Source organism: Phascolarctos cinereus, unplaced genomic scaffold (assembly GCF_003287225.1).
Source record: "Phascolarctos cinereus isolate Bilbo 61053 unplaced genomic scaffold, phaCin_HiC Scaffold_5;HRSCAF=322, whole genome shotgun sequence".
NCBI lineage: Eukaryota > Metazoa > Chordata > Mammalia > Diprotodontia > Phascolarctidae > Phascolarctos > Phascolarctos cinereus.
Window position 1 is genome coordinate 191338708 of NW_027555958.1, and position 23096 is coordinate 191361803.

The 23096-nt window shown below is 35.9% G+C and overlaps 1 pseudogene; it reads right to left on the reverse strand.

Annotated features, from left to right (window-relative positions):
* Positions 1–950: 950 nt before the first annotated feature.
* Positions 951–1604, reverse strand: LOC110217716 (casein kinase II subunit beta-like; annotated as a pseudogene).
* Positions 1605–23096: the final 21492 nt, after the last annotated feature.

The window sequence follows — 23096 nt, forward strand, 5'->3', positions numbered from 1 at the left end:
GTAAAGAAAATACTGGCATGGGGAGGGGAGTCAGTGAGGAAAGAGATTTTTCATCTTTGCGTTTGCACCCCCAGTGCCTAGCAGAGGGTCTGGCACATATTAATAAATGTTTGTTGACTGACTAACCAATTGAAATGATCTAGTGATAATAATAGCACCTGACTTTTATATAGGGCTTTAAGATTTTCAAGATGCTGTACGTATACATGTCATACATATGTAGGCACATAAGATACACTGAAATCATTTAGGAACCACAACCCACACTGTAAGTCAAAAATGCTGGGCTTGACCTGTATGAACTTTCTGTTCTAAATTTTTGATCACATAACTTCTGATGGCATGTTGATAGGATAGGAAGGTATCCAGAAAGGTGAGGAACCACAGGAAACATTGTGATTTAGTGACAAGAGCACAGAATTTGTGTTTCAAAGACTTGAGTTTGAATCTCAGCTTTTTTGCTTAAGAGGTTTGTAAGGCAAGAAAAGGAAAATAATGAAATATATATATATATATATACATATATATAGATATATACACATATATACACACACATATATACATACATATTTCATTATTTTCCTTTTCTTCCATTATGTTATATTGTATTGTATTGTATTATATTATATTACATTACATTATATTATATATTTATTATATTTATATTATATGTGTGTGTATACACACATATACATACACACACATATATATACATATACACACATATGTATAAAATCATTGTGATATCTCAAATACAAATGAAAATTGAACCACATATTTAGTTACTCAAACCAAGATTATTTTTTTTCTCTTTTCTTCCACTTTATTTCGTACTCCCACGATAAGACCGCAACAATGATTTAAACTAAAAATCATTAGGGGTTCTGGAAAGGTGTGTGTGTACTGGGGGGAGAGGGAATGGTGTCACACAGCCTGAGGTGTTAGGAGGGGAGGGGAGGAGACTAGTCAGCGGATAGTCTTGACGGGGCTCTTGAAGTTGCTGGCTGCCTGAAGCTGCAGTTGATAGGCCGTAGGGTGGATCTTGAAACCATACAGCCCGGGCACAAATTGGTTGGCAGTCTGTTTGGGCCTGTACTCAGGATGCACCATGAAGAGCATATGGGGAAAGTCAGTGCCAAAGTAAGCACTATCTGTGTGGTGGTGCCTGGACGACTTGGGGGTGTAAACATCCATGCACTCGGGGCAGTACAGCTTCACCATGGCCTCACCTGGTATGTCTGACAGTCTAATGGGCAACATGGACTGGTTTTCGAAGTATACACGGGAACAATAGCCAGTCTCCCTACTGGTATTTTTCCAACATCTGGGCGATGTCATAGTTTGTGAGGATGTAGCGGGCATGAATCAGTCCGTACAGCATCTCTGCTGCGTGCTCGATTAGGTCACTCTGGTTGGGGTTTTCCTCCAACCCTTCATCATATTCCAACTGCAGGATTATGTCTAATGCCTGCGTATAGCGGGGTACCTGTTCGTTAATCCCTGTGAACTTGTCTTGGTTATAGTAATTATCCACCTCAGAAGAATTCATTGGCACGAAGCCCATGGAACCATGAGATCCTTGATACTTCCTCTGAGCTACTCATCTTTACGTCAGCAGGCCGGGGGAAGGAGAGGGAAAGGGAAATTTGCTCCCAGGGGTGGGGGCGGCAGTAGCAAAGCCGCGCAGCGAAGGCTACGGACCTGACCGTGGTGGGAGAAGCGGTGGGAAAGTAAGGGGAGGGGGGGGGAGAGACGGAAGAGAAACGGAGCTCAAACCAAGATTATTGATGGTTACACCAAAATTCGGCATTGTGTAACCTCTATGAAACAGGCAAGGGAAAATCCCATGATAGTGCACTCTTAGAAAGGGTTCCCAGGGATTCCAAGATACATATGCTGATTTCATAACCTCACCTTAACAAAATAAAACAAAATAAAACTTTGATTTTGGTTATGGGTTATTTTGCCAGTATCTTGTGATTGAGTCAAACTTTGAATCCAGTAAATTTAAATATGACTTTTCTTTGGTCTTTCATGTTCAACAAAAATAATGTGGAATTGACCCATAAAGGTAATACCAATACTAATAAACTCAAATTTCCAAGTATTAAAATGAGAAAATCACAATATTCAAATAGTAGCAATTGCAATCAAATGGATCTGAAATATGAATATTTCCCCATTTAGCAGGCTTGATTTGACAAAATTAAAATGAGACCAATTATAAGTAGATTGTGTTTCAAGTTTATCAACTCTTGTATCTTATTTATGCTAGTCTACAGATCCTTCTCTAAATTGTTCTGATTCATTTTTTTTTGCAAAATCAAAAAAAATCTTTATTTATTTTGTTTTGATAACATTGACATTTCCAACTTTATTCCTCATCTTCCCTGGAGACCATTCCTTATAATAAAGAATTTTTAAAAAGATGAAGAAAAAAAGGTAAACAAACACGTAAGAAATAGTCTGATTTCATATGCAGTATTTCATATTTCTGACCCCCCAATTCTACAAAGAAATATAAGGCAGTATCTTCTCATATCTCTTCTTTGGGGATCAAGTTTGGTTTGATGGATTTTCAACTGTACCAACCAGCATTTACATAGCAACACAATTTGCAGATTCTAAGATTTTAGCCATTCTAACTGTACTGCTTTATAAAAAGATTTTTTCAGTCAATTGGACCAAATTCATGAAAGAATAAATCTTACAATCATTTTGCTTCCATGTGTATAACCCCAATATTATCCTACACTTGAGATTAGAGATACTAAGTATTTTTTGAAGAAAAATGTACAAACATAATGAGAAAAGTACAAGATACCTTTAATTGAGGCCTTAGAACATGCTATCTGTTTCTAGAATTCCCACTTTTGCATCTTTTTGGGGTACAAATGACAATGTTCTATATCTGGACAGAAATAAATAATCAACAACTTCACACTGTTCAACTTCAGATGAACAACAAATTCAGAGCATGTCTCCAAAATGGGAGAACATTTTAACGTAATGTTTCTTCCATTCTGTACTGTGCAAATAGTTACTTAAAGGATAGATGATATATGTTGCTAAAGCAAATAGGATAACATAAACCAAATGTACTATTGATACTGTAGAATTATCTTTTTTTGCTTAGATATAATATATGTATATATAGTGCCTATGCTTATATACAATTTTTTTGCTGAAGCAAATTAATTCATAATTTATGATGAATATTTAAGTACTTTTTTTAAACATCAGCCGTTAGTCGTTTTTGTTATGGAACACAAGAGCCCTAAAATAATAGGTGTTCTTTACTTTGGTGATGATTACTGAACATATATTTACTTGGTAAATGTTATATACCAGTAGGGGTATCAAATAATTACTTCTGCACAGTACTGGTTTGATAGTACTTACTTTGGGATTAAATGTCACATTATATGAGCCTGTACACATAACAGCACCTTGCTGATGGTTTTCAACTAATCTCCAAACCCTATAATCGCTCATGCAAAGCATGGTAGCTTTGCCCTAACTTTGCTCAAATATTTAAATAGAGGGGTTCCCACAGGGAGATTTTGCATTACTTGGGTGTTGTCAAGTATCATCATAATTTTAAAAATTGCAATTATTAATATAAATTCAATTTAGTGTGCCCATCCTTAAGCATTCCTGTAGTTGAGCATCCTGTGGGGTCACTCAACAAACCACACCAGCCAAAAAGAACATTAATTGACTACCTTTTAATAGCTATCTTGCAGTAAAGGTATCATAGAGCAATTCAAGGGATATAATTGAAAAAAAAAGGACTCTTTACTTAGTGTGATGGTTTTTTTACCTTCTAACCAGCCTTTCAGGCGCTGTCCTCAGTGCTTCTATAAAAAGGCAGCTGCCCAAATACCTGTCTAGTGCTTTCTACTCTATTATGACGTTTTCCATATAACAAAAGAGAGCATTTGAAAAGAAGCTAAAATGTTAGAAAGAACAAGGGTCAAGCTAAAAAAGGGAAGTCATTATTTATTTTTAAATGCTCCATTAGAGGTTTCTTAATTAAATATATTTTCACTCATCTAAGGCATAGATTCAGACACTGATTTTTAAAGAAAAAAAAATAAGAGAACGGCAGAGTGGAAATTTTCATCTGACCTTAATGCACTAAAATAGTCTACCAGATTTTCCCTTTGATTAACAGGGCCTATGTTTAGATATCTGGCTGTGGGATGAGTTTGCAGATCTGCACTTCTGAAAACTACTCAGTCAGTGCTTAAACAACTCATACTATCTCTTATCTGGGGCAAGTAGTACTTTTCCCTTCATTCCAAGTGGTTACATAGCCTTGAAAATTTCCTTTGTTCTCCATAGTAATCTTTTGACCTGCAAGTAATACAATCTGAAATATTTCTTTATTTGTCCTGTGATCATGAATCCTGTTGTCTTTCTTATTGTTTGATCATTGGAAAAGAAAATGCAAAAAGGCTCACATTAGCTCTAGAAATATAATGTCCTTCTATTGCTAAAAGGATGCAAATTTTCTAACTAGAGAGTCTTACTCTCTGGCTTCACAAGACTATTTAGAGAAGAAGGTATCTAGACTGGTCATAGGGTGATTCCTTGTCAGACTGAGTCAAGTTGAGGAGGTCACACTGCTGGTTATATATAAATATTCAAGACTCACAACTATTTTCTGTTCCTGGTGACCCTACCCTCTAATCCTTTCTTGTTCTAGCAAAATAAGATGAGCAAAGCAGAGGGAAAAAAACCATAAATATTAATTATTGGTTGAAGTTGATTCATCACTTAACAAGCATTTATTAAACACCTTCAATGTGTCAGGAACTATGCTAAATTCTGGGAATACAAAGAACCCTTACCTCCTGGAGTTTATACTCTCTTGGAATGTAAAGGATTAAGCTTGAAGGTAATAGAAATTACTCCGGAGTATGTGTGGGAGTGGGAGAGAGCAAAGTTGAAGAGAATAAAGGGGAGAACTATGGTGAAGCATACCTAGGTTTAAGAAACAACTGTCGGGACAGCTAAGTGGAGCAGTGAATAGAGCTCTGGCCTTGGAGTCAGGAGGACCTGAGCTCAAATCCAGCCACAGTCACATAACATTCACTAGCGGTGTGACCTTGGGCAAGTCACTTAACCCTGATTGCCTCACCAAAAAGGAAAAAAAAAAAAAAAGAACTGTCAATAGAGATGTAAATTATGCTATTATTACACAGACAAACATAAAATGATAGATCTGGTAGGAAAAATGAAGGTTATGTAATTCTTCCTCATTTTGCATATGAAGAAATTGAAGTAATGAGAAAATAAATAACTTATGCCAAGGAAACACCACACACAGACTGCCAGGGTAAAGTTTTCACATTATAATCTTGGAACTGAAACTTAAAATTTAACCCTCTCATTCTGTCAGGTCAGATAGCTAACTTAAGGAAATAATGAAAGATTAGTCTCCCAGTAATAAACAATAAAAAGAGGTCACTAGAGCAATGAATGTTTAATCACATTAAAATTATTAATCCCTATCATTTCTTATCATGACAATATTGTTGGCTTTGATAATGTTTTTAAAAAATCAGCTTTCTAATCCTTAAGGACCCAACACTTGATAAAAGCAGATGTCAAAGATTTTAGCAAAAAGGATAGAATAGATACCAGGAACTGAAATTTCAGAAGGGAAGGCAGTGCAGAAAGGATGGAAAACATGTGAGAGTAAAATTCTGAACACAGAGTGGAGCAATTCCAAAGAGAAGTAAAGACAGGAGTTGTCTGAAGAAATGAGATATTTGCCAAGCAACTTTGATTTTTAAAAAAAGTAAAGAAAATGGAAGGAAGGGCTTGTGGCAGAGAATGAATGTAAGTGTGTGACACGATCCTATAAAAGTGGAGAAAGGAATGATAAAACTCTGAATTAGCTGTGACTGACTGACAAGGGAAGCTAAGGCAGAAAAAAAATCTGTATTTTTTTTTGTTTCTGTTTTAAATTATATAGTGGGAAAACAGAGATAAAAAAAAAGATAACATATTTACAGCTGGAAGAGACCTCACAGGCCAACTAATCAAACACTTTCATCTTACAACTGAGGTCTATGACGGAGGTCCAGAAAGGTTAACCAGTTATATGGGTAATTAATATCTGGTGGAATTTTAATCCAGGTGCTCTCAGTATAAATTAAACCATCTTCACTGTGCTATACTGTCTCTTCCTTTGAGGATACCACTACTTGGGTGGCTGGACAAACGAAAATAGAAAGGAGAGTTCCTTGATTCTTAATTTGCTCCTGTTTTCTCTGTTAAGGAAAATGATCTTTGAATTGGAAATGTCAGAATAAAAATGGCTAAAGAAGAGTTGATACCCAAAGATAACTAAGGAGACAAAGCAAAGGAGGGCATGGTTGACCTTAACACATTTAAGTCACCAGGCCCAGCTGAACTATAGGCTCAGGATCTGAAAGAACTGGTCAATGTGTTGGCTAAATCAATGTCAATGATGTTTAAAATAATGTGGAAAATGGGAGAGAAACCACAGAACTGAACAAAAGCAATTATAGTTCCAACTTTTTTTTTAAGTGAAGAGTTAAGTGAAGAGCTTGAAGTGCAAAGTTCAATGAGCTTGAATTCAATCATGGAAAAATATAGAAAATATGTTATTATTAATAACATTACCTTTATATAATGGTTTAAAGTTTACAAAGTGCTTGACATGTTATCCCATTTAATCATCACAAAAAACTCTGGGAAGTAGGTGTTATTATCCTTAATTTCCAGATGAAGCAATTGAGGCAAACAAAGGTTAAATAATTTACTCATGGTCCCACAGCTAGTATGTGTCTAAGGCTGGATTTGAACTCTGTCCTGATTCTGAGCCCAGTGCCCTATTCATTGCACCAAAGCAAATGAACGAAGATCTAGTAAAGATCAAGCAGTTACAGAGTCAAAATGGCTTCATCAAGAACCATTCTTCTTCCTTTTGATCTTTTAATCAACAGAGCTGCTAAATTGATAGATTAGGGGAATATGGTAATTGTAGTTTTGTTGTTTAGTTGTTTTTCAGTCATGTCCAATGCTTTGTTATTCATTTTTGGGTTTTCTTAGAGAAGAGACTGCAATGCTCTGCCATTTCCTTCTCTGCTCATTTGATGAAAAAACTGAGGCAAACAGAGTTAAATGACTTGTCCAGGATCACACAGCTAGTAAATGTCTGAACCTAGATTTGAACTTGGGAAGATGAATCTTTCTGACTTCAAGACTGGCACTCTCTCCATTGTGTCACCTAGCTGCCCCAAGTTATAGTTTACCTAGAATTTAATGAAATGTTTGATTAAGTTATCTTGTAATATATGCATGGAAAAGATAAAGAAGATGGAAAGATATGGACTTGATGGTAATACAAATAAATGTATTCATAACTGGTTAAATTATTAGACTCAAAAAGTAATTATTAATGGTTCACTGTTAATGTGTCAGGAGGTCTGCAGTGATCTGCCTAAAGGATTTGTATTTGACATTGTGCTAATTAAAAATCTTATCAATAACAAATGAATAGATGGCATGTTCATCAGATTTGTACATGACACAAATCTAAGGAGATGTAGCTGACATGGAGATGATAAGATCATGTTTTATAATCCTATGAAAGTAAAAAATCATTGTCTTATGAGGTAGTAGGTTTTTCTTCAGTGGAGGTCTTCAAAGACATGCTAGATGGCCACTTGTGGGAACTGTGTAATAAGGATTCCTTTCATGTATGAGTTGGGCTTCTGAGGTCTATCTGTCCATTCTAAAAATAATTCTTTCAATGATCAAAACAAACTAGGACAGAGAATTCAACAGAATTTCCTTTTTGGAACTCATCAGTAACTAGTACAAGTATGACTTCTAACCCACCCTCAAGAACAAAATATTAAAACAAATAAGAACTCCAAACCCTCCAATGATATTCCTAATATTTATGGCTTTACATCATATGGTCCTTGGTAACACTAAGTGAGTGACTACTAGCTATTTGAATAGAGTATGTAAACCATTTCTTGAAAATCCAGTCTACATCAGGGGAAAATAATACTAGTATCAAATTAATAATCACTAAGTAAGAATTGGAGCCTCTTCTGTGGTGCAGTAGAAAGAGCTTGGGGTCTGAAGTCAAAGGAGCTAGGTTCAATTCCTGACTTTGAACCCACTATATGAATTTGTACAAGTTACTTTGTCATTCTAAAGCTTAGTTTCCCCTGCTGTAAAATGACAGGGGTTGAACTAGATTGCCTCTACATTTTCTCCCAGCTATGAATGGCTCATCCAACTTTCTTAACAACTAAAATATTTGGAGATTCTAGTATATTCCTTGAATACTTGGAAATAAGAAAAAAAAATTGAAAATGGTACAATAAGAAGGCAGAATTGTTGTTGCTCAGTCATTTCAATTCTGTCTGACTCTTTGTGACCCTATTTGGGGTTTTCTTAGCAAAGATACTGGAGTAGTTTGCCATTTCCTTCTCCAGCTTATTTTACAGATGACGAAACTGAGACAGAGTGAAATACTTGTTCAGGGTCACACAGCTAATAAGTGTCTGAGGACAGATTTGAATTTAGACAGATGAGTCTTCCTGACTCTAGGCTCAGCTCTCTATTAACTGCACCACCTATTTGTCCCTTATGCCTAATAACTCTATATTTTACCCTTGTAAGATCTCTGTTGGAGTACTGTTCAATTCTGGGAACCACAGCTTAATAAGGCCATTGATAGGCTAGAGAGTGCTTAGAGGAAAACCAGACTTGTTTGCCTTGAGATGTAATGAATCTCCCTCTCTTTGGATATCTTCAAACAGATGCTTAGATGACCCCTTGTCAGATATGTTATAGTGAGGATTCCTTTCTTTATGATTCATTTGGACTAGATGGCCACCAAGTCCCCTTACAACTCTGAAATTCTGTGATCCTAATTTGGTGCTTTTGTGATTGTTATTGGGGGGAATATTTTTTTCTTACTGTCCAGAGAAAATTTATATGACATACTTAAAAATAGTGAGAAATTACTATTATGTAATAGCAGCTTCACTAATTACACACATTATGAGGAAATTATCTTTTTTGGGGCACAACTTGTAATTTTATTTCTGTAGAATACTCCCGGTGAGGAAAGTCCTTCTAGCAAAATAGAACAGCACCACCTCTGCATCCTCCCATTTTAGAGAGTTGCCTGTGGCATTGAGAGGTTAAGTGACTTGCCCAGGGGCATATACGCATGATGTGTCAGAGGCAGGATGAAACTTAGTTTTCATTGTCTCTAAAGCCACCTCTGTCTCTGTCTCTCTGTCTCTCTGTCTCTCTCTCTGTCTCTCTCTCTTCTCTCTCTCTCTCTCTGTCTCTCTCTTCTCTCTCTCTCTCTCTCTCTCTCTCTCTCTCTCTCTCTCTCTCTCTCTCTCTCTCTCTCTCTCTTTCTCTCCCATGCAATACTGCCTCTCATAATATAATTAGACTTGTCAAAAGTGTTCCTTCACTCATTCCCCACATTTACCCTAGCATTAAATAATAATCAGAAACAACAATCACAACACAAATAAATATAACTTTGATGCTCTTAATTTATTGAACAATTAGATATGTAATTCAGTAATCAAACGTGATAATCATCTGATGTTGCAAACAACTGAATTAAAAACTTCACAGGTTTCTAGATACTTTTATTACTCATGTAGAGCTCCCCTTCTAATTATCAGCTTTTAAATACAATGATCAAACTTCTAGTGGTTAGCAATAGTGGGCTAATAAAATGATTGACAACCAACTCTCCAGAAAAAAAAATACGTAAAGCATATTTTAAGTTTAATCTTTAAAGTTCATTTGCATTTTCTCCATCATTTTCTTAAGTTAACAAACAATAAAGTAAACTCTCATTTGTAGCATTTGCTAATTTTGAAGCTGTATTTGTACAAAATTGGCTCTTTAGTCAGTCCAAGCTTGTATCCTGGTACATGGTGGTGGAGAAAGAAGGAATAAACATATATGAGAAGTTTCATAATTAGGTGTCCAAAATCTTTTGTAATGAGAGATTTGGAGAGTCACGGTTAATAATGGCAAATACATCAGTTAAAAAAAAAAAGGAGGGAGGAGAAAGGGCTTTTTTTTTGAGCAAAGAAAATTGAGAAATGTTTCTAAATGTCCTTGGGAAATGTTACTTTTCTGTTTTAAAAGTAAATGAGGAGGGCTATTAGGATAGCTCCCAAACAATGTCACCTATACAGCCTATGAAGTAAGGCCAGGTACCAGAAGTGAAAACAGTCCATTTAGCCAATGGAAGTCAATATCCATTCTTGCAGTGATCCTGTGCAAATCATCAAAACTTTTATTACTTGGTGGTTCAGGCTGATAACATAGAGCAGATGCTAACTTTTAGTAAAGAAAATAGGTTGCAGAGTAAGCAACAGAAGTTTCTGTTTAACTGCCTGTGAAGAACTGTTTTTGATTTGAAATAACTTTTTATGGATCATTGAAACTAAGATGGTTCTGGAAGACCTCTTCTCAGAAGGAGTTCTAATTTGGCTTAATCAGAGCAGTTTAAATGGCTTTTGGCTACAAATATCAGATGGAATCACCCAACCACCTTAAACTGCCAATATATAATTCTTTTGGTACTGTGTCTTCTTTTTGGAAGGAAGGATACATGATTTCCATTAAACTGAGTCCAGCCCATCCCAAAATCTCTATGGCTCCTAAAACCATTCTTTTAGCCCTATTTCATACAACGTACCTGACCCAGTGGATTGAATGCCAGTTCTGGAGTCAGGAAAATTTATCTTCCCAAGTTCAAATCTGGCCTCAGACATTTACTGGCTGTATGACCCTGGGCAAGTCACTTAACTGTATTTACCTCAGTTTTTCTCAACTATAAAATAAACTGAAGAAGGAAATGGCAAATTACTCCAGGACTTTTGCCAAGAAAATCCCAAATAGGGTCACAAAGAGTGGGACACTGAAATGATTGTACAACAACAAATTTCATACAAAAGGAATGCATAATTAGCGTTGTCTGTCTTCCCTTCCATAGTCAGTTTTGCCTTCTTAAGTAGATTAAAAACACTTAGAGTGTGGACAATGCCCAGTGCTTTTTGTGCATCCCCTATAATTTCTATTAAGGTGAATGTTTGTGGACTGAATGATCAAGATCCATATACCTTCTTTATCAATTTTTTTAAGCATGATGCTATTACACTATTCTGCAGTATTTTTACTTTTCTTTCCAAGTACCCAGAGCATACCAAGAAACACCACATATATTTAGTTGTTGTTAAGGTAGTAGGATCAGTCAGGAGGAAATGTAGAAGCAATCCAATCCAACTTCATTATTTTAAATCAAGGAAAACTAAGCTTTTCTTTCTTCCTAGAATCTTTGTCCCTCTTAATACAACCCAAGATGGCATTAGCAATTCTTTGACTGCCTTATATTAAGTTAACTCTCTTTTGGGTTTGCAATCTTCAGATTGCAACAACCAGATCCCTTTTCAGAATAACTATTGTATATTTATGGCTCCCCTCTCTTATATTTTTAGAGCTGATTTTCATATCCCACTATACAACTTTACATTTATCATTATTGAATTACATCTTTTTAGACACAGTACTGTGTTCTAGCCAATAGACATAGCAAACTATAGCCCAAGGGCTAAATCTAGTATATTCTTTTTTTTTTTTGTACCACCCTAGGTCTAAGAATAGGTTTTACATTTTAAAATACAATAAGAATTTATTTTAAAATGTAAGAAGAGAGGAGAGGTTTCTGGGAAATGGTGGAGTAGGTCAGAAAACTTTGGGCTCTCCAGATTTCATTAGAAAACAAAAAGCGAAAAACAGAACATCCCCTCAGAACAGCAGAAATAAACATTGGCTAAAGCACTTGTCCTCCCAAGACAATTTGAGAAGACCCCAGGAGAGACCCAACCTCCAGAGGCTGAGGTTTGGCCTGAGTGAAGTGCAAACACCTCCGGGCTGACTCTGTAGAATCAACAAACAACAAGCCCTGGAGGCAGCTGGGTTGAGAGGAAGCTTCATCCTTAGAAACTTTCATCTTACAGACAATGTGCCTGAGTGGGAGAAGACTGAAGGACCTTCCACTGTCAAAAGACACCAAGATGTGACCAGATGTATCGCTGGCTGTAGCTATGAGAAGTAGCTAGCACACATCTGGTGAGTGCTATAGTGAGGAGTGGGCAAACAGTTGGCTGCAGGCACTTACAGGAGAGTAGAGTTCATTGTTTCAGTTCCAGGGCAGAGAGGACAGCTGTAGTTTACAGCCACTGGAAGGACTGCAGGGAGCTAAATCATTTGCAGGACAGTGTAGCTAGGGGCCCTAGCTATAGATTAGGAGTAAAGAGGACAGCCCCAGGCTGGGCCAAGATAGACCTCTGAAAATAACAATAAGAAGGACCTGAGACTCGGGATACCATTCTCCACACCTCAGGACTACAATTTAATTACACTAATAGCTGCTAAAAAAAACCATAATAGGACAACAAACAAATAAGTAAAAATAAGTAGAGGAGAACGAACCCAACTATAAAGTTACCATGCAGATAGAGAACATCTGGGTTCATATTAAGAGGAATACAATGGAGCTTAAAAAAGCAACTCTTTTTTCAAGGAGAAATGTCAAATGGTCCCAAGCACAGAAAGTTTTTGGAAGAACTTAAATAAGGACTTTGAAAATTCAATAAGATGGGGGCAGAGAAAAGCAGTGACTTGCTTGCACTCTCCCCCAAACCCTTCCAAATACCCATAAAAAATGGCTCTAAACATATTCTAGAGAAGAAGAACCCACAAAAAGACAGAGTGAAACAAATTTCGATCCCAAGGCAACCTGGATCGTTGATGGAAAAGGTCTATTGCATAAGGCTGAGAGAGGAAAGCAGTTCAGTGTGGACAAGCAGGCAAAGACCAGGCCTCAGATAACCTGGAGCAGACCAAAATAGACAACTAGAAGAAGAGAACAAAGTCAAAGCTCCTACATCCAAAGCCTCCAAGAAAAATATGCATTGGTCCCAGGCCATGGAAGACCTCAAAAAGGATTTTGAGAAGCAAGTTAGAGAAGTAGAGTCAAAACTGGGAAGAGAAATGAGAGTAATGCAAGAAAAATCATGAAAAACAAGTCAACACCTTGCTAAAGGAGACCCAAAAAGACATTGTAAAACAAAACCAAAAGAATGAAAAAAAATAAAAACAATGTGAAATATATCATTGGAGAAACAACTGACCCAGAACACAGATCCAGGAAAGATAGCTTAAAAATCATTGGACTATAATTTCTTGAAAGATATCGTCTTGATCATGGCTTTCAGGTAGTCCAATAATTTTTAAATTATCTCTCTTGGATATATTTTCCAGGTTAGTTGTTTTTCCAATGAGATATTTCACATTGTCTTCTATTTTTTTTTCATTCTTTTGGTTTTGTTTTACAATGTCTTGATTTCTCATAAAATCACTACCTTCCATTTGCTCCATCCTAATTTTTAAGGAAGTATTTTCTTCAGTGAGTTTTGGACTTCCTGTTCCATCTGGTTAATTCTGCATTTTAAGGCATTCTTCTCCTCATTGGCTTTTTGGACCTCTTTGTCATTTGGGTTAGTCTATTTTTAAAGTGTTATCTCACATAAAACAGACAAGAAAAGGCTTTTACAGTGGAGGGGAGGAAAAAATGAGTGTATTTTATTCTCATCAGATTTGGCTTAAGGAGGGAATAACATACACATTCAATTGGATATGGAAATCTATTTTACTCTACTGGAGTAAGGGGAAAGGGGACAAGAGAACAAGTGGATCATAGAAAAGAGGGCAGATTGGGAGAGGAAGTAATCAGAAGCAAACACTTCTAAGGAGGGACAGAGTCAAAAGAGAATAGAAAAAATGGGGGGTAAGAACAGGATGACAGGAAATAGTTTTTCACAACTATGGAAATGTTTTGTATGACTACACATATATAACCTTTATCAAGTTGCCTGCTTCTCAGTGAGGGTGGATGGGGAGGGAGGAAGACAGAAAATCTGGAAGCCAAAGTTTTAAAAACAGATCTCAAAAATCATTTTCACATGCAACTGGGAAATAAGATATACAGGCAATGGGATATAGACATCTATCCTGCCCTACAGGAAAATAGAAGGGGAAGGGGAGAAGAGAAGAGGGTGGGAGATAGAAGGGAGGGCAGATTAGGGGAAGGAGTATTCAGAATTCACACTGTCTTGGGGTGGGGGCAGGGACAAGATGGGGAGAAAATTTGGAACTCGAAATCTTGTGGAATTGAATATTGAACACTAAAAATAAATAAATAAATAAATAAATAAATAAATGAACGAATGAATGAATGAATAAATAAATAAATGAAGGGAAAAATCCAGTGATTTCTACCCACCATCCCAGGAAGATAATTTATAGGAATATCATAAACAAGTTGAAAGCTGCTAGGTTAAAGAGAAAATATTGGAAGCAGCAAGGAAAACAAAAACAATTTAAATGTCATGGAGTTACAATAAGGATTGCACAAGACCTAGCAGTTACTACTTTGAAGGTCTCAAAATAATACATTCTGTAGAGGAAAAGGGCTGGTGTTATGACCTATGGTAACTTACCCAGAAAAGTTAGGTATAATCCTGAATGAACAAAAAAAAGTGGACACTTAACAAATTCAAATACTTTCAGGTTTTTGTGCTGAAAAAAAAAAACAGAAATTAAGGGGGAAATCCAGCGTTTAAGATATAGAAGAAATGTAAGGTAACTATTAATGACTAGTTATAAGGGACTCAATAACATCAAATTGTTTACTTCATATATGTGAAAATATTAGTGGTACTCATGATTTCATCATTATTTGAGTAGTTTGAAAGAAAGGCTTGGGCTGAGCTGAGTATGATGGGGTGATTCTGAAAAATAAAACTGAGTAGGGAAAGACATAAAGGAGTAATTACCTCATACAAATGAGGCATACAAGGAATAAAAAATTGTGCAAAAGATGCTATTGGGGGGAGGGCAAGTAGTGCTGGAACCTTGCTCTCATCAGGAATGGGTTAAAGAGAGAACTATAAAAAGTCTTCTAATTTCAGAAAGAAATAAGAGGGCAAGAAGATAGGGTAGGAGAGAGAGTAAGGGAGGGTCTCTTAGGGGTAGGTAGGCTAAGGAATAGAAAGGCAAGGTAGAAGGTAGAAATAAAGCAGAGAAATGAGAAGAGATAAGGCAAATATGGTGAAAAGCACAGTCAGGAAAAAAAGGAAGGAGGAAAATACACAACAAGTAATTATAGCTTGGAATGTGAATGGTACAAATTTATCCATAAAATGGAAATGGATAGCAGATTAAAAATTTAAATTCAATAATATATTGCTTTCAGGAAACATTATAAAAATGAGTGATAGACACAAAGATAAAAATAAAGGGCAAGAATAGAATTTAGTATGTTTTAAAAAAGCAAGGATAGTAATCATAATCTCAGACAAAGTTAAAGTTAAAATAAATTTAATAAAAAAGTAAAAAGTAGAGATCTACACTGTATCAGTAAAATTATTTAATACATTTTAGAACATTCAAAATACTTAGTATAAAATACCTGAGTATATGCCTGCCAAAACAGACACGGGAACTATATGAACATAAACATAAAACTATTTTCACACAAATAAACCCAGATCTGAATAACTGCAATAATACTTATTGTTCATGGGTAGGTAAAGCCAACATAATTTTCAAAATGACAATTTTTACCTAACTGATCTATTTATTCAATGTCATTTCAATTAGATTACTAAAAAAAATTATTTTACTGAGTTAGAAAAATAATGGCAAAGTTAATTTGGAAGAACAAAAGGTCAGAAACTTCAAAGGAATCAGGAAAAAGATATAAAGGAAGTAGATTCAGCAGTATCAGAACTTTACACTATATTATGAGATGAGAACATTGTTGAAGTCTAAAAAGAGTAATTTTTATTATTTTGAATTAAAATTTTATTGTATAAATAAGACCTACGTAGTTAAGAATAGAAGAATGCAGAAAATTGGAGGAAAAAAATTTTCATAGGCCATCTCTCGTAGAGGATGTGATAATGTTGGAATATTGCTGTGGTGTAGGAAATGATGAGCTGGTTGGTTTAGAAAAATATGGGAAGACTTGGACCTATGAAGGAAGGTACTATCCACATTCAGAGAAACAGATGATAGGAAGAAATAAGCATAGCATGGTCTTACATATATGTGTATGACTGTATATATGGATATATGTGCATGTTTATGGATATCTGTGTGTGTGTGTGAGCACACACTTAATTGTAGCCTTCTTTAGGGTGGTTAGGGGACAAAGGTGGAAAATGGAGTAAAAAATGCACAGCAGAGAACAAAAAATCAATGAGGAAGCAAAGAAAAGCAAGGCAGCTCTGAAAAAAAATGTAGTATTTATCATATAGGCTTTCTTGAAATGAAAATTTGAATATTGAATCCTCTCTTTTGGTCTGCTGTGTACACAGCAATGGTATTTTTCCACTTTTCTCATTTTGCGTATAAGTTTAAAATTTTTTTTTAAATTACAAAAAATAACCAAAATGTAAGTAGACATTCTAGTTCACAAACCATACAAAAATGGATGATGGGCTACCATTGGCCCACCAGCCAATCCCACTGTAGCCTGCTGAAATCCTTTTGGAGCATGACTTTCATTCAGTTGGTTAGCTATCTCTCCCAACTTTGCATCATCTACAAATTTGATAGGCATACCATCTATACCATTATGCAAGTCATTTACAAAATGTTCAGCAGCACAGAGACATGTATACAGCCTTCCTCCTCAGACCTCTAGCCATGTTGGCAATGAATCATTAACAATTAATTATTCTTTGACTTTAGTTGACCAACCTGTTTCACACCCATCTAACTAGTATTATCTGACATTTTCTACTAAAAGGTCATGTGATACTACATCAAAAGCTTTGCTACACTGTAGATAAACTGTATCTGTGGCTTTCCCCTCTTCCACTATCTTAGTAATCTTGTCAAAATAAAAATGAAGCTAGTCTGGCATGACTTGTTCTTTTTGAAAGGATGCTGGTTCTTTTTAATCATCATAACTCTTTCGCGATATTTACCAACTGTATCATCCTTTGTAGAATTTTTCCAGGATTGCAAGTTAAGTTGACTGGCTTACAGTCTGCATCTTCTGTTCTCTTCTCTGTTTTTCTTTTTAATTAGGTTATTTGACCTTCTCTAATCTTATTGTACCTGTCTTGTTTCGATGATCTTTCAAGTGACCCTGCGATCACAGAAGTCAGTTTTTTCAATTTCCATTAAGGTAGTTAGTTCTCTTGGGCCAGCTAACTTGCGTTCATTAAAGTCAGGTAATTGCTTTCTATTTATCTCTTTATTTATCTTGAGTATCAACACCATGTTACTCACCTTTATTCTGTTATTTCCAATATAAGGCCATTTCCCTTGTCAGAGAAAACAGACTCAGAATAAGAACTAAGTAGTAATTAGGAAACTATATTGTCAGTTATCATCATACCATCTCCTCCCTAACAAAGATCCTACATCTTTTAAAATCCATTAATTTGCATTTCTTAAGTGCCCATTGGTTGGTTGTCATCCTTTGTACTTGAAGAGGACCAAAATGACATCATTCTGTCAGAGTAGATGTATGACTGTTAGTGATCAGGCCAATATGAGCTCAGAAGGCTCTACCAGCTATAAGTCTGCAAACAGCCCATATGAACATTTGTAATGGAGATGTTTCTAAATTTGTGCATATTCCATTTCTTTTGAGCTAATGCAATTCTGCTTTGCTCATAAAGTATAGCACCTTCTTTGATGTAGGCATGCTATGCCGGGCAGTTCTGTGCCAGTGTCTCCCAGGTCTCATAATCAATTCCAAAGTTCTTCAGAGAGACCTTGAAACTGTCCTTATATTGATTCTTCTGACCTCCCTGTGACCACTTACCTTGTGTGAGTTCTCCATAAAATGGTTATTTAGGCAAACATACATTTGGAATTTGAAGAACATCAGAGTTGTGCTCTCTGCAGCAGGGTTTGGATGCTTGGCAGTTCAGCTTGAGAAAGGACATCAATGTCAGGTACCTTATCTTACCAGGTATCTTCAGAATCTTGCTAAGACAATTCAAATGGAAACATTTCAGTTTCCTGGCATGTTGCTAGTATACTGTCCAGGTTTCATAGGCATAGAACAATGAGGTCAGCGCAACGGTTCTGTAGACCTTCAGTTTGGTGGGCAGCCAAAACCTCTTCTCTCCCACGCTTTCCTTTGGAGCCTCACAAACACTTAACCTCACCATCTATGTGTACATCCCTGGAAAGTATACTGCCAGGATAAATGTACTTATCCACAGCATTCAAAATTTCTCCATTTGCTGTAATCAATGGTTCCATATATGAATGGTGTGGTGTTGGATGGTGGAGAATTGTTTTCTTGGTGTTAATTGTCAGGCATAAATTAGTACAAGCAGCAGAGAATCAATCCATACTTTGTTGCATCTTAGCTTCAGAAGCTGCATCGAGTGCATAATAAGCTGCAAATAAAAAGTCACACATCAACTCTCCCTCCACTTTAGTCTTGACTTGCAGCCTTTTCAAGTTAAGTAATTTGCTGTCTGGTAGTTGACCTTGATTTCATTTTCATCCTCACTGAAGGCATCTGACAACATCACTGTAAACATCATTCTAAAAATCATAGGAATAAGCACACAGTCCTGCTTCATTACATTGGTGATTGAGAGAACACAGGAGTATAGTCCATTATCTAGAGCTCACTCAAACACGCCATCATGAAATTAACATGTAACACAGATGAACTTCTCTGGGAAACCAAATCTTGCCATGATGTTCCATAATACCTCATGACTGATGGTAGCAAAGGCCTCAGTCATATTGTTGAATGGTTTATACAGACTTCTGTTCTTCTCCTGGCATTTCTCCTAGAGTCGTTGGACAACAAATGTCATAACAACCATTCCTCAGCCATTTCTGAAGCCACACTGACTCTCAGGTAGATCTTCCATTTGAAGATCAGCCTACTATGGTGTATTCTGGCAAGAATCTTGCTGGTAATGACTAAGAAAGATTACCACCCCCCCCATGATTATTACAAGAAAATCTATTTCTATTTCCAGAATTAAGGTGGACAGTGGAGGCATCCTCAAACTCCAGGGGGATAAACTCCTCTTCCCAGATAATCTAAAACATTTTATTTAGCTTTTCTATGATCAGTGTCCTTTTAAATTTTCTGCTTGAATAGAATCAGCACTAAGTACTTGGCATATGAGAGAAAACTGATGGCATTAAAAACCTCTTCTTCAGTTGAAAGTTTGGCTAGAGAGGGATTGACTTCAACCTGAGGTAAATGGTCAGTGATTTCAGCATTGATTGATGGTGGTCTGTTGAGAACACCATGGAATTATTCAGCCCATCTCTTTAGGGTAATGTTCTCATCACTAATCAATGTGGTTCCACCAACTTGAGTAATTGAGATACACCATAGTTCTTTGACCCATAAAGTCTTCAGAGCATCATGTAAGTGCTTCAGGTTGTTACTATCAGCATAAAATGAATTTTGTCTTCTTACTGAGCCAAGAATCCTGCATCTCTCCAAGCTTCATTTGCACTTTACTTTTGATAGAACTGCCTTCTTAGAAATGGACAAACTATCCTGCTTGTAAACCCTGTGGAGTTGTTATTTTTTGTTTAGCAGCTTCTGAATTTCTTCATCATTTTCATTAAACCAGTCTTGATGTTTGTAAGTGTTTTGGCCCAACTACGTAAATGCAATTCTCTACGCCAAATCTTTGAAAGCTGCCCACTCCTTTTCTGATCCACTGTTGCCAGCCGTATATTGGCTAAGTTTTCCCTCTAAGTTAGCAACAAACTGTTCACCCATGGAGAGCCACTCTAATCTGTTGACATTGTCTTCTGCTAGTTGTCTTCTTTTGGGCCACTGCTTTTGTTGAATGAAAATACTTAGCTTGAAGAAGATAAGCCTATGGTCAGTTCCACACTCTGTGCCACACATCACCTTTATTACTTTCACATTCTATCTCTCCTCCTTACAATGAAATAGTCTATTAAATGCCAATGTTTACTGTGAAGATACATCCACAAAATTTTATTACATTTAGGTAAAATGAAGATAGTGTTAGTGATGAGATGGTCATGAGACTCACCAGTCTTCAGTATTTTTTTTTTACTTTAAATTAATTTATTTTGATTTATCAATAATCACTTCCATATGCTTTTGAGTTTAAAATTTTTCTCCCCCTCCCTCCCCACTACCCTTCCCAAGATGGCACACAATCTGATGTGGGCTATACATATATATTTCTATTAAACATATTTTCACATTGGTGATATTGTAAGTAAGAATTAGAACCAATAGGAGGAATCACCAGAAAGAGGAAACAAAACTCAACAAAAGGGGGGGGGAAAGGAAATAGAATGCTTTGATCTGCATTCAAACTCCATAGTTCTTTCGTTGGGTGTGGATAGCATTTTTCATCACACGGCCTTTGGAGATGTCTTCCATCCTTGTGTTGCTGGGAAAGGTTGAATTTATCTTCATTAGTCATCATACAACATGGCTGTTATTGTGTACAGCATTCTCCTTGTCCTCCTCACTTAACTCAGCATCAGACCATACAAGTCTTTCCAGGTTTTTCTGAAGTCAGCTTGTTCATCATTTCTCATAATATAATATTGTTCCATTACATTCATATACCACAGATTGTTCAGCCGTTCCCCAATTGCTGAGCATTCTCTCAATTTCCAATTCTTTGCCACCACAAAAAGAGCTGCTATAAATATTTTTGTACATGTGGGTCCTTTTCCCATTTGTATGATCTCTTTGGGATATAGCCCTAGAAGTGCTATTGCTGGGTCAAAGGGTATGAATATTTTTAATAGCCCTTTGGGCATAGTTCCAAATTGCTCTCCAAAATGGTTGTATCATTTCACAACTCCATTAACAATGCATTAGTGCTCCAATTTTACCACATCTTCTCCAACATTTATCATTTCCTTGCTTTGTCATGTTGGCCAATCTGATACATGTGAAGTGGCACCTCAGAGTTGTTTTGATTTGCATTTCTCTAATCAATAGTGATTTAGAGCATTTTTTCATATGACTACAGATGGCTTTAATTTCTTCATCTGAGAACTGCCCATTCATATCCTTTGACCATTTATCAATTGGGCAATGACTTGTATTCTTGTAAATTTGACTTAATTATCTATATATTTTAGAAATGAGGCACTTATCAGAGAGTCTGGTTGTAAAAGTTCTTTCCCAATTTTCTACTTTCCTTCTAATCTTCGTTGCATTGGCTTTGTTTGTGCAAAAACTTTTTCAATATAATGTAATCAAAGTTATCCATTTTGCTTTTTGTAATGTTCCCTATCTCCTGTTTGGTCATGAATTCTTTTGTTCTCTATAAATCCTTTTGTTCTCTATAAATCTGATAGATAAACTATTCCTTGCTCTCCCAGTTTGCTTACAGTATCAGCCTTTATATCTAAATCATGAACACATTTTGACTTTATTTTGGTATATGGTATGAAATTTTGTCCTATGCCTAGTTTCTGGTATACTCCTTTCCAGTTTTCCCAGAAGTTTTTGTCAAAGTTTGGGCTGTTATCCCAGAAGCTGGAGTCCTTGAGTTTATCAAATAATAGATTACATACTCATTGACTACTGTGTCTTGCATATTTAACCTATTCCACTGATCCACCACTCTATTTCTTAGCCAGTACCAAGCAGTTTTGATGATTGCTACTTTATAATACAATTTAAGATTTGGAATGGCTAGGCCACCTTCCCCTGCGTTTCTTTTCATTAGTTCCCTTGATATTCTTGACCTTTTGTTATTCCAAATGAATCTTGGTATTATTTTTTCTAACTCTATAAAATATTTTTGGTAGTTTGATTGGTATGGCACTGAATAAGTAAATTAGTTTAGGTAGAATTATCATTTTTATTATATTAGCTCGACCTACCCATGAGCAACTGATGTTTTTCCAATTATTTGGATTTGACATTACTTGTGTGAAAAGTATTATTTAATTGTGTTCATGTAGTTTCTGGGTTTGTTTCAGGAGGTAGACTCCTAAATATTTTATAATGTTTACAGTAATTTTAAATGGAATTTCTCTTTCTATCTCTTGCTGTTGGGCTTTGTTGGTAATATATAGAAATGCTGCTGATTTATGTGGGTTTATTTTGTAGCCTGCAACTTTGCTAAAGTTGTTTATTATTTCAAGTAGTTTTTTTTTTACTTGATTCTCTAGGATTCTTATATACACATCATCATATCATCTGCAAAGAGTGATAGCTTTATTTCTTCTTTGCCTATTCTAATACTTCAATTTCTTTTTCTTCTCTTATTGCTAATGCTAACGTTTCCAGTACAATATTAAACAACAGTGCTGATGATGGACATCCTTGTTTCACCCCTGATCTTATTGCAAATGCTTCTAGCTCATCCCCATTACGTGTGATGCTTGCTGAAGGTTTTAGGTAGATACTATTTATTATTTTAAGGAAAATTCTTTCTATACCTATGCTCTCTAGTGTTTTTAATAGGAATGGGTGTTGTATTTTGTCCAAAGCTTTTTCTGCATCTATTGAGATGATCATGTGGTTTCTGTTAGTTTTGGTGGTGATATGATCAATTATGCTGATAGTTATCCTAATATTGAACCAGCCCTGCATTCCTGGTATAAATCGTACCTGTTCATAATATATTTTTCTTGTGATAAGTTGCTGTAATCTATTTGCTAGTATTTTGTTTAAAATTTTTGCATCTATATTCATTAGAGAAATTGGTCCATAATTTTCTTTCTCTGTTTTGACTCTTCCTGATTTAGGTATGAGTACCACATTTGTATCATAAAAGGAATTTGGTAAGACTCCTTTACCTATTTTCCTAAATAGTCTATATAGTATTGGAATTAATTTTTTTTTAAATGTTTGATAGCATTTGCTTGTAAATCCATCTGGCCCTGGAGATTTTTTTCCTAGGAAATTCATCAATGGCTTGTTCAATTTCTTTTTCTGAGATGGGGTTATTTTAGTATTTTACTTC